Here is a 13,175-nt window from a genome sequence, read left to right on the forward strand (position 1 = left end):
AAGAGTAACATGTTGCAAACATTACCCTGCATTTAGTGGTCTCGACATCACATCACATCTGATCTTTCCAGGAAACAGGAGAATCTCACCACTCCAATAGTTATTTTCTGTGAAAGTCCTTGAGAACACTGTATTGGAGAATCCTGACTCATTGCTCTGAGGGAAACTACCTGACCAGGTTCCTAGGAGCCTCTGGTCACATTTTTACCAACTAATCAATATATAGCTCCATTTGTTTCTGTTTAAAACATCCTTGCTTAATAGCGACTGTTAATTCACTCTCATTGAACACAGGCCTTGCAACTCAAACCTGAACCATGCTGTCCTCATGTGTTATTTTATCTATAAGGTACCACAACCCTTCCTCTTAGGAGTCCTAGAGACAGTGTTGGTGCCGGGGCGATTTTGAACAGTTAAGTTATCAGCAAAAAGCAAAAGGAAATAACTTTTAAGGGAACACTAAGTAGACCATATGTGATGGTTAATCTTGGCTGTCAACTTGATTGGGTTTGGAATCCACTAGGAGGCATGTCTTTGGGTGTGTCTGTGAGGGCATTAAATGGAAGGCAAGGAGGAGGGGACCTCTTCCTTAGGATAATAAGCAACACCTCCCACCAGTGGCCCAGATATCAAGAAGTCCCCAGGAACAGTTTCTGCTTTTTGTCTGAATTTGGCCCTTGCTAATGGGTTCATCCACACTGTTGCTTCTGCCACAACCCTACCCTAAGAGCTAACCCAAGATCCCAATTTGTCCTGAAGATCTCGGCTCACTGGGAGCTCTCCATCCCTTCAGCACTAGATGGAGGCTTCTTAGAAATCCAACTTCCTGAACTGAGAGACCACTGGGGTCTCAGCCTGTCTAGTGTGAAAACAGCCATTGTGGAACTATCCAGAGGCTGTCAGGCCAGTGAGTCTGATGAATCCCTTTTCAGTATAGCCCCATTCTATCAGTTGTGTTCCGCTGGAAAACACTGACTAATGTACCATGCAAAAGCCGTCCACGTAGACCTATGACTATGTAAAGGGAAACAGAAGAAGAAAGCAGAATGTGACCTTGCTTGACCTCATCTTGGAATGTTCTCACCAGCTGCTCAGACCTGTCACCGTCCTGACCAGGAGGATGTCCAGAACTGACCACAGAAGTAACATTCATGGTGACTTTGAGGTGAGGGACAAACTTTAGCTAGTAAATCAGCCTGCATTTGTTGAGCCCACAGAGAGCAGGGCTTAACTAGGACCGCATTGGCCTCCTGATCAAGCCATGCCTAAAGTTATGTGTGAGGCTACATGTTGCCTCTGCCCCAGCTAGTGTGAAAAGGGGTCCATGTTGCATCAAATCAATATTAATAGGCTGCCAGGGTTGCCATCCCTCTTAATTTGTTTGGTTTTCAGACACATGCTGATCCAGTGCACCAGCCCTCTGCATGCCCCCACTAAAAATTCAAGGCATATTCCAGACTCTGGGGAAACAGAACCTTAAACTTTGGGCACTGAAAGTCTAGAAAAACTCACATGCATGATGGCTCTGGGTGTAAATTTTTACCTAATCAATCCCACTTTGAAAGGCAGCCTGTGTAACATCATCTTACTGACTCCACACCCAGCATCCCATGGCTGTCCCTTGATCTGACTCCTGCCCGCTGGCACTTTGACAGCCTGTAGACAGACTGTTATTAAGATGGAATTTGTATGGATTATTTTCAAGCCCACAAAAGAATCCCCTTGTTATTTATTCACAGGGTTTAGTGTGCAATATAAATTTAGCCAATTTGAAGAGCCTGACTGGCTGATCTTGTTAGAAAAAGCCAAAGGCTGTTGTCTGCTGTTCACACAACGCCCACTGCAAATCTCATTTCTAATTGCAGGAACATCATTTTCTGCTTCCTGATTATATAGACCATAGGGCAATGGTGTGTTTGCAGGCCTCAGCTTATGGCATTCAGGATGCCATTAATATACCCTGCTGGGACATTTTGCAGTCCTCTTCTCAATACACAAGGTAGAAACAAAACTGGGAACTGGCCTGTATGTGAGGTCCCAAGAGATAGTCCAGAACTGGCTAAAAAACCCAATGCTCTGAAAATGCGCTTCCTGGGTGGATAGATAGCTCAGTGGCAGAAGTGTATTCTGTAAAAGCATGCGGAGCTGAGTTAGATCCCCCAGGGCCTACATAAGAGGCCACCTGGATGTGCAGCAGGCTGTAAGCCCAGCCCTTGGGCAGCAGAAAGAGGAGGCTTGTGGGGGCAGAAAACAACATAAGGTACCATAGTCTCGACTTTGAGCTGAGGCACGCAGGCTTCAGGCTACATCTAGGCTCAATGAGAGACTCCGTTTCACAGGAATAAGGTGGGAGCGTGACAGAGCAGGACTTCTGACAGCCACCTTTGGCCTCCACATGCATGTACACACAGGCGTGCACACATAGTCATGTGCCCTTCCCAACACACATGCACACACACACACACACACACACACACACACGCACACACGCACACATACACACATTTCCAAAAATAACACAAAATACATGCTTGAGAGCAGTGGATCGTTCCATCCAGGGTTTGGGGGCAGACCTCCACCCAACAGGTTGCCCCGTGGGGATGTGTGGTCAGGCACACGGAGACTTTAGAACTTGCAGCTGTTGTCCTAACAATCTCAAAGGCCCCCGAGTTCCCAAGCCATTTAAAACACTATACCTAAGGTTACCATGATGGCTCTTCCTTCCATTTTGGTTCCGTACTCATGAAAAGCAAAAAACCAAAACCAGAAGCAAAACAAAACAAAACAAAACAACAAAATCCTCAGTTACCCAGTGAGTATCAGAGGGATAAAGTAAAAATAAACACATGACCAATAGACACGTGTGCATATGCATGCACGTGTGTGTGTGTGTGTGTGTGTGTGTGTGTGTGTGTGTGTGTGTGTGAATGCCTACATGTCCCTGTATATGTGCCTTTGGAGGCCAGAAGAGAGCATCTGCTTCTTAGGAGCCACAGTTACAAGCTGTTGTGAGCGTCTTATTGTGGGTGCAGGGAATCAAACTCTGGTTCTCTGTAAGGGCAGAGGGTTTTAACCACCAAGCCATCTCTCCAGCTCCCCTCCTTTTCACTTTTTGAGGCAGCATCCCTCATGGATGTCACCGGACACCTGACTAGACTGGCTCTCTCAAGCACCCAAGGGACCTCCTATCTCTTCTTCCCCAGCACTGAATTGGGTACCTGCCACTATCCCAGCTATTTATGTGGGTGCCTGGCATACAGACTCGGGGCCTCATGTTTGCACAGCAGGTGTTTTCCTGCCTGAACCATCTCTCCAGCACTTCCATTACTTATGTTGGACGACCGTCTACAATGCCGATGCTACCACTGCCACGTATACAAACAGTAGGGATTATTTACACTGTTTCACACATAGCTTTATTCTTACTCTTGATTACATTTCAGTCATAAAGACTCTTAGAAGAACATTGCAGAAGGTTCTAGAAGGACATTGCAGAAACCTTCCATTGGGCGGATGTGCTGACTCACCCAAATCCCCTTCTGCTGGTTGCTTCTGTTGGTCTCTTCTCACACACACACACACGCTATTCTGAGGTGTACTGTGTAGCATATTCTTAAGAAAATGAGCACAAGGGGCTGTGTGGTTGCCAAGGACCAAAGCCTTGAAAAGACATCTCTCATCTCAATAGATAAGAATGTTTACCAGACGTCTAACTTAGGCTCCCAAACTGTCCTCTGTGACCATTCGATGGCTTCACACTCTCAGAATGGTGAGCCACAGCTCCCGTTTCTGCAGAACACTACCAACATGTGTATGTTTTAATCTCTCATTTTCCTGGTTCTCCGTGATTGTCATGGTTCCAAATGTTTTCTAGAGCTAAAGGATTCAGGCTACATCTGTCCCCGAAGAGACTGCCATTGTCACTAGTCTGAGAGAAAGGCCACATAGGTACTGTATCAAGCAGTATTTTGGTTTCTTATTTTATTTCATAACAAAGTATGTCAACAATTGGTGCTTAAAATAATAACCGCTGTTGCAAGCCTTCTGGTTGTGTGGCTTGGCTGAGCTCAGCTGGGTGGCTCTTGCGCTCTGTGTTGGCTACCTCTCTGTCGTGGTGATAAATCACCATGGCCAAAAGAAACTTATGGAAGAAAGAGTGTGTTTGTGTTTACTGTTCCAAACAGATGAGTCCGTCGTGGCAGGGAGGTGTGGCAGCAAGTGGCAGGCATGGTGCTGGAGCAGGAAGCTAGCTGAGAGAGCATCTCACCCACCATGTCTTCCCTGAGGGTCAACTGAAACTATCGCTGGCATCAGCTGCCAGCTGAGTGGTTCAGCCAGGGCTGTTGAGGAGAGTGCCTCGGTTTTTCTCTGGATGATCTTTTCATGTAGCCTGGATTTTCTCACACTATGATGTCTGAACTCCATGAAGCAGGAAATAGAAACCACAACTTGGCATGAGGTATAGGAGCCCTGAAGGTGGCTCCAGCCACACTCTCTTGGCTGTCATTCACCATGACCCACGGACTGGGGAAAACCTTCTATGTCTCCACATCAGGATGAAATGTGCATACAGGGTGAGGAAGGTTTACCGGAGTTAACAAAAGCATCATGAAGAGATCGGAGGAGAAGGATGGCAGAGACGGACGTGTCTCAGCCGTGTGGCTTTGGGCATGTTGCTTGACTTCTCTGAATTTTAGTTTCTGCATTTCAAAAGCAGCAATAAGGACATCTGCCTGTAATCACGGGATAGAGAGCTTATATGTATTGTTCATATGTGTATATGTATGTGTTCACATGTATACATACATATATGTCCATATGTGTATATACATAACTGCTCTTACTGTATATGTGCATGTGCTAATATGTGTATATGTATTGATGTATATCATCTACCAATAATCGTGAAGTTTAGAGGTTGTGTATTTGCTCATATGCAGATATGTAATAGTATCTACCATCTGTTGTTTATATACATGTCATCTATAAACATGAGGACTACATGTGTGTTCTCGTATGTGTATAGATATTAATATCTATCATTTGTCATCTCTTTATCTATCCATCCACCCATCTCAAAGTCTATATGTAGTACACAGAGTTGGCGGTGTCCAACATCATTGTGAACGTTGGTGTGGTCTCTTTGCAGCTCATGCTCCAAGGAAGCCACTTGACTTCTAATGTCACGTCTGAAAAATGCGAGGTGACAAGTCCTCACAAACTCATTGAGAAGATAAGTGCAAGCATCCTGTCAGATTAATGAGATGAAAGATGCGAATGTCCCGTCTTCACTCTTGGCCGTGCACTATGGGCTGTGGGAACCAGGAGCAAACCCAAGATGCTCTGCGCCTTCTTGCTGAGGCGTCTTGGCTGACTGTGACACAGGTCTGCCCCCACCTCTCCTGTTGATTGGCATCATGAAAAGGCCACACTGCTTTAGTTTCTGTGCTCATTTTAAAAATAAACACACAGACACCGCGATGCAGCAGGAAGTCAGTCTGGCCACCTAGACTCAGAGTTGCACTCAAAAACGCGACTATAAATTCTCCTCCTCACTGAGCATCTGGCCACAGGCAGGAGCCTTTCAGAGGGATTTGCTTTGTGTTTTCTGGAGGGAGAGATGGCTAGAAATGGCAAAACGTGCTCTGCCCTAAGAGTGCAGGGAGAGTGTGAGTTTTGAGAATGGCAGAGGACACTGAAGTACGAGCTGTGAGGTCACCTAGATCTTCAGGATGCAGAGTGGCCTGGGATAACCTACACACTGGCAGACGTCATCAGTGGAGCCCAGTTCCTGTGCGTTTCCTGACATCACACGCATGGAGAATGTATTGTTGAAAGGAATCCCCTCTGGACTCCAGTTAAACACTGCAGCCCGGCACATTCATTTATCTCCACTTCTCCCTGGAGACTCTCACTTAAATGGCACTTATGGGCTGCACTGGGGCGAACAGGACAAGAGACAGAAAAGGGAGGGAACACAGAATGAGACAACGGCAGCAGTGGCTCAGACATGTCCACAGAGTTTGAAGCCGCGATGCAGGGTTGCGGAACAGGAAGTAAAGCAGCAGACTGAAGAAAACGAACATCTCAGTCCTGTAAGGACAAAGACCAAACATATGGCGGCCGCTCTGGTAATAGCACCTCATGATGTGTGGGTCATTTTAGGCGTGAGTACTGGGGTGTACTTGTAACAGGAGGATACGGTGATCGGTAGCTGTCTAAGCACTCAGTGCCACCCTGTGATATCAAGAAAGGGGGTGGAGGGGGTGATCTGAAGAAAGGGAAGTGGGGTGGCCCTGTGTTCATGAATAACAAGCACAGCCAACAAGCAGCGCAGGAGAGTAGAGCTGAGGCTACAGTGTGTCAGGGTGCTGGCTGGCAAGACGACCAGAATGGTGAGATCTAGTTCTTTTTCCACAAACTTAAGACAAGAACAATCTTCCTGAGTGAAACAGAAATGAGTAACTATGGATACCAATAGTTGGCTTATCTCAAGAGAATGGCTGGGCCCAGGGTTTTAGGTTAGCAACGTTTGTAGAGCTGCAACCAAAGAACCCAAGGAAGAAAAACTTCAAAGAAGCAAAGATTTATCTTAGTTCATAGTTTCAGAGTATTCAGTCCACAGTCCTGTGCCCCCTGACTCTGGACCTGTGTGGAGCCAGAGCATGGGGGTAGGAATTTGTGGTGGAGGCTGTTTATCATGGAAAACAAAACAGGGGAGGGGACAGGAGTAAGACACACAAGAGGCTCTTCTCCTGGCAACTTACTTCTTCATTAAGCTCCACGTCTCAAAATGTTCCACAGCCCCCAATAGTACTACTAGCTAAAGTGTGTGTATGTGTGCATGTGTGTGTGTGTGTGTGTGTGCATGAGTACATGCGTGCGTGTGTGTGTGTTTGTGTGTGTGTGTGCGCGCATGAGTACATGCGTGCATGTGTGTATGCGTGTGTGCATGTGTGTGTATGTGTGTGTGTGTGTGCATGAGTACATGCATGCATGTGTGTGTGCGTGCGTGCATATGAAAGCCAGAGATTGGTGTCAGATGTCTTCTTCAACCGCTCATTACCTTATTTACTTTTTACATTGTTATCTATTATTTTATGCACACCTGGGTGTGCAGGGATGGGTGTGGAAGTCAGAAGATAACTTGTAGGAGACAGTTCTCTTCCTCACAATGCGGGTCCTCGATTGAACTCAGGTTGTCCGGTTCACCAGCAGATACCTCTACTCCACGAAGTCGTCCTGCTGGTCTGGTACCTCATTCTAAAGACGTTTCTTATTGGAACTGGAGATCAGTGATTTGGCTAGGCTGGCTTCCCTGAAAGCTCCAGGGGTCCCTGTGACCCCTGTTTGCCTCTGGCTGTGATGACAGGTGTACACTGCTGCACTTAGCTCTTTATGAGGACGCTGGGGGTCAAGTTCTTATGCCAGAGCAGCAAGCACTTCTTATCACCTGTCTTAGTGTTCTGTGCTGTGGCGAGACACCATGACCATGGCAACTCTTATAAAAGCAAAGCGTTTACTTGGGGCTGGCTTACAGTTTCAGAGACTTTTTCTTTTTGTCCATTATCCTCACGGCAGGGCACATAGTGGCACACAGACCGCATGACAGTTGAGAGTTCTACATCTGAATTTGAAGGCAGCAGGAAGAGAAAGGCGATGGGCCTGGCTTGAGCATTTGAAGCCTCAGAGCCTACCCCCAGTGACACACTTCCTCCAACAAGGCCACACCTACTGAAACATGGTCCCACCTCCTAAGCCCTGTCAAGGAGCGCCAAACATGCAAAATTATGAGCCCAGGGAGGCCATTCCTATTCAAAACACGGTATCTTCTCAGCTGTTAACCAGGAGGCTTTGGGGCCTTATTTAACATGCAAAGCACACAGGTGTCATTGTCAAATGATGAGCTCTCGCTGCAGAGCCTCTGTATTTGAGAGAACCGGATGCTTGATGCACAGACAGACAGACAGACAGACAGACAGACACACACACACACACACACACACACACACACACACACACACACACACACGGTGAAACGTAGCTAAGGGAAATAGGAACTGTAAAGGAAACTTCTAACCCACGATCAGGGATCTTGAAGGTCTTCACAGAGATATGAAAAAAATGTTAACCCTTGCGATGAGACAAAGACACTATATCAAAAAAAACGAGCTTCAAGGTGGCTGGAAACAACCCCTGGACATTAAAAAATGTCAGTGATAGAGTTTTTATATCCAAAAGCAGAGCAGAAGCGAAATTTTTAAGGAAGTTTGCAGAAAATACAACTGAGAGTCAAACATAAACAAACTAGAGATGTAGAAAAAGTGGGATAATTCTGAAGTCGTGCGAGTAATTGCAGAGAGAGGAAATAGCAGGTGACGGGGATGTGTTACTAAAGGATGCATGCCATCGACCGGCCCAAAGTGAAGGACGTGAAGACTCCTTTCTGGAAGCCTTTCCAGAATCCCAGAGTACAGTAAGTTAAATATAAAAGCTTGCAATAAGGCACACCATTGTTAAACTACAAAGCTAAGGGTGTAAAAGAAAATGTAAAAGCTGTAAGGGACTCACAAGACTAAGAACCCCACATCTGGGACTAAAAGCTAGATGTGTCAGGATCTGTGATGCCAGCAGCCCTGGGGGTTGCCAGCCAGCTGTTCTTGCCAAATGGATGAGCTCCAGGTTCAGCGAGAAACCCTGACTCTGAAAGAAAGAAAGAAAGAAAGAAAGAAAGAAAGAAAGAAAGAAAGAAAGAAAGAAAGAAAGAAAGAAAAGAAAGGGGAAGGTGAGACAGAGACAAAGAGAGACAGAGAGAGAGAGAGACAGAAAGACAGAGAGAGAGAAAGAAAGAAAGAGAGGAAGGAAGAAAGAATGGAGAGTGATTGAGTAAGACACTGATGTTTTCTGGTCTCCATATGTGCACACATACACATGCTGACACACCAGCCAGCACTCACACATATGCACACCCATGAACATGCATATGCACACACTTATACAGGTTCATAAAAAAGGACTAATATATGTATAGATTTTATTCTGTTGGAATCTGTTTGGAGATCTAGTATACCTTCCTGGGATCATGTTGAATTCACAGCTGTGAGCTCCGAGGAGCAGCAATTAGCGTTGAATGGAGAGAAGCCTGCTGTCTTCAGTTGAGATGCTCTGTGGATTGTCAGGAGTTCTTTAAGATTATTCTGGGTTGTCGAATAATAGACACAAGGCATTTTAAACACCATAAAACTGGGTCATCAAGATGGCGCAGTAGGTAAAGATGTTTGCCGGCAAGCCTGACAACCTGAGTTCAAACCCATCTGGTGTGAAGAGACAGTTGAAATCGCACATGTAGTTCTCAGGCCTCCACCCATGCACGGCAGCATGCCCCCTCCCAAGTAACTAATTAAATGTAAAAATAAAAGTAATAAAAAACTTAATAAAAATACATTCCAGAGCAGTCTGAAATTTGAAGGTAGAATTTCAGTGAGACCCTCCCATCTCTACCCCTGCCTTAAAAAAAAAAAAACCTCTACATGAGCAGTGACAGATCATTTAATCTTCTTATAGGCCTTTTGAGTGAAACACTTTGTTGTTGTTGTTCTGGAAATTGAGACAAGGGTGCTCCACTAGGTACGTTGTCTTCTACTGAGCTCTGGGGCAAGCCCACGAAGAGGGACTTTTATTTATACTTTCTGGAAGCAGAGACTTGAGGAAGTTAAGTCACCCAGCGCACATGTCTCTGAGAAAATTCAAGGACATCATTTTCAGATCTCAAAGTCTTACTTTTGGCATAAGACCAAGTGCCCTTTTTGTAGCTGGTTCTTACTTGTGGTCTGAACTCACTATAAAAATGCAGTGTTTCAGATCTAGTTTGGTTTAAACACTTTCTATGTTGCTTGTGGGTGAATGGAGGTTGCATCACTCAGCTGAGGATGCACAGCTGTTAGCTGCGAATCCAGCCAGGTTCTGCTGCATCTTTTAATCTGCAAGACACTGTTAGCTCTGTGAGGAAACACCAAAAAACAAGGCTCCGAGAAGGAAGCAAAATCGCAGCTATTTGTTCCTTCCCGAGGATAACCACACATGGCTACTTCAAGAGGAGACAGAAACGACATTCTGACAATGGGAAATTTCTACACTCTGAAGGTTTTGGGTGGGGGTGATAACCATGGTCTTGTTCTCCATTAAGTATCTTCAGCATCTCACATAACATTCTAGAAAAGTCCTTGTAATGTTCTCAAGGTAGCGTAGGGTAGCTCCGTAGAACCTAGGCTGCGCTCATGAGGGTCTCCTGGCTTGGGTCAAACCATAAATTTCATTCTTTGGCTCAAATGTTTGTGACCCAAAATTGACATATTGAAATGCAACCCCTCTTCCTCCCTTTCCTCTTCTCTCCTCCTCTCTCCCATTCCCATCCCCTCTCCTCTTTTTTCTCCTTCCCTCCATTCCTTTCATCATTTCCTCTTCTCTCTTTTGTGTGTGTGTTCACGTGTGTGATTGAGGGAAAACCACATCTCAGCATGTTATAGTTACCAAGGGTCAGTCTTCACCTTCCAACTTGTTCCAGGAAGGGTCTCTTATTGTTTCTGGTGCATATGCCAGGCTATTTGCTTCTAAGAGCTGGGGATTCCCCTGTCTCTGCCTTCCATCCATGTCACCGGAACGCAAGGATTACAGATGTGTGCTACAGCATCTGGATCTTAAGTGAGTGCTGTGGATCTGAACTCAGGTCCTGACGTTTACGTGGTAAGTGCCTTACCTACAGAGTCATCGCTCCAATCCCAGACCTAATTTCTGATGTAATTGCCTTTGGCAGGCAGGGTAGGCTTTTAGGAGGTGATAAGTCATAAGTGCTGAGCCCTCATAAATGTGATTACTGATAAGTGCTCATATACAAAGAGGCCCGAGGGAGCTTGTTTTCTCTTCCTCCTTCTGAGGATACAGTGAGAGGCAGATGCTGAGCTCTTACTTAAGACCAGATCTGCAGGTATCTTTTTCTTAGACTCCCCGCACCCAGGACTGTAAGCGAGACATTTTTGTTTTTAAATGACATGCTCTATGGCCTTTGATATAACTTGTGCATCTCTTTCCTCCGTCCCTCCCTGAGGGAAGAGAGATGCTCACCACACTCAGGAAACTCAAGATTTGCAACCTGCCTTCTGGAGTTTAATGAGCAGTAAACACTTGCTGAGAGGAAGGAGAGTCTCAGGCAGAGTTTTCTGTGCTTTGGACAGTCATCTCCCATGCTTTTAGGTGATGCAGATGCCTCTGAGGAGCCCATTCTCCCGTAACAAAGAACTCATTGGTTGACCAAGCTAGGATGGGATCATTTCTTTTGTCTGTCGTCAGTGCTTGATCTGAGGTACACAGACGTCGTTTGTATCTACCCAGGAAAAGTCACATGGTATAACTCAAGTAGGCCAAGACACCACATCACAGTGTCCAAGTGCAGAAGGGAAACAAAATTTATTGTTTCTTGACTGTGTATGTTAACATAATTGCAGATATCATCTCCATTTGACGGATGAGAAAACCGTAAGATTAAACTACTTCAGAATTAAAGACCAGAGGGATCAAACACACTTCAGAAAACATCAAGCGTATGTGAAGTCCAGGCACTCTGTCTCAAGCTTTCTACTCTTGCTACTTAATGTAGCTTGTTTTTTTCCACCTGTCAGTCAAAGTACCTCAATCAAAGCTGGCCAGTTGAAAGCAAACACTGAAGCCAAGTATATTAGACACCTGGGCTCCATTCTGCATGTACCGTGCTTTCTATCTGGAGCATCCTTACAGCCTGGACCACTCTGTCTAGAGCATCCTTACAGCCTGGACCACTCTGTCTGGAGCATCCTTACAGCCTGGACCACTCTGTCTGGAGCATCCTTACAGCCTGGACCACTCTGTCTAGAGCATCCTTACAGCCTGGACCTCTCTGTCTGGAGCATCCTTACAGCCTGGACCACTCTGTCTGGAGCATCCTTACAGCCTGGACCACTCTGTCTAGAGCATCCTTACAGCCTGGACCTCTCTGTCTGGAGCATCCTTACAGCTTGGACCACTCTGTCTGGAGCATCTTTACAGCCTGGACCACTCTGTCTAGAGCATCTTCACACTCTGGGCCAACTTGCAAGAACTGTGTTGTCCTCTTATATATCTGTCTCCCATTCATCTTTTCAGAAAAGCCGTATCCAGCATTGTGTTAGGTAACTATCTAATTGCTGTGACAGAACACCTGACGGGAGCAACTTAAGGGAGGAAGGGCTTGTTCAATCTCATGGTCCATCATGGGCAGGGAACACATGTCAGTGGGCACTTGTGACATGGCTCATTATATCTGGGCAGCAGACAGGAAGCAGGGTGCTGAGTGACCACTCCCAACCCAGTAACCCCAAACCCCACTTTCTCCATCTAGGCCCCACTCTCACAAACAGCACAACCAGCTATGGGTCAAATATTTGAACATATATATGAGTCTGGCCAAGGGTGGGTGCTGGGCAGCTCACATCCAAATTTGGACAAGCATTTCCTCCAAGAGATACTCCCTCCCACACTGCACTTGGCTGAACGTCCATCAGCCCACCCACCACTTCTTGAGACTTAGCATCAGATTTCTCATTATCGTCTGTTTCCCCCCAAATGAGGGTGTGGCTAATGGGTTTGATTTAAGCTTCCATGTCTTCATGGCATGCCCCTGCGGCAAACTGAGTAAGGTCCCCAGTCTCCAAGCATGCCTCTGTTCCAGATACTTCTGCCTGGGGTTGTGTGGTTTTGACATGGCAGTATCAGCCTTGGTAACAGTGAAGCTGAGGACTTGAGAGGAGGGGGTTGTCCTAGCTTGTCAAGATGGACCTGATTTCATCACAAGTGTCCTCACAAGGGGAGGTCAGTGAGAGGCACAGCCCTGCTGACACCTTGGCTTCAGAACTTCTGACATTTGTATGAGTCTTACAGCAGTGTCTGGAAATGAACACACGGTCCTAGAGCTTGGAGAGCTCACAGTGGGATCTCAGTGGATCTAACTTTAGCCAGTGATGCCAGCCTGCTCCTCCACACACACAAACACCCTCTGCAGGTCAAGGTGGTCCATTGATCCCATGGTGCAAGGATGTGACTCTGACACTGCCACAGAGCTCTGACCACACTCTCCAGCAGCTCATGTGGGCACATCCAACGGATTC

General features: G+C 46.2%; 1 long non-coding RNA gene across 2 annotated transcripts in view; it reads left to right on the top strand.

The window, feature by feature from the left end:
• The window catches only part of LOC311588310, a 414,683-nt gene that overhangs the window by 237,576 nt on the left and 163,932 nt on the right, over window positions 1-13,175 (top strand). For both annotated transcript variants that reach the window (XR_014776147.1, XR_014776148.1), the window contains exon 5: window positions 5,150-6,131. This is a non-coding gene — a long non-coding RNA (uncharacterized lncRNA). The remainder of the gene's footprint in view (window positions 1-5,149; window positions 6,132-13,175) is intronic.

This window comes from Acomys minous, assembly GCF_964271855.1.
Source record: "Acomys minous genome assembly, chromosome: 2".
NCBI lineage: Eukaryota > Metazoa > Chordata > Mammalia > Rodentia > Muridae > Acomys > Acomys minous.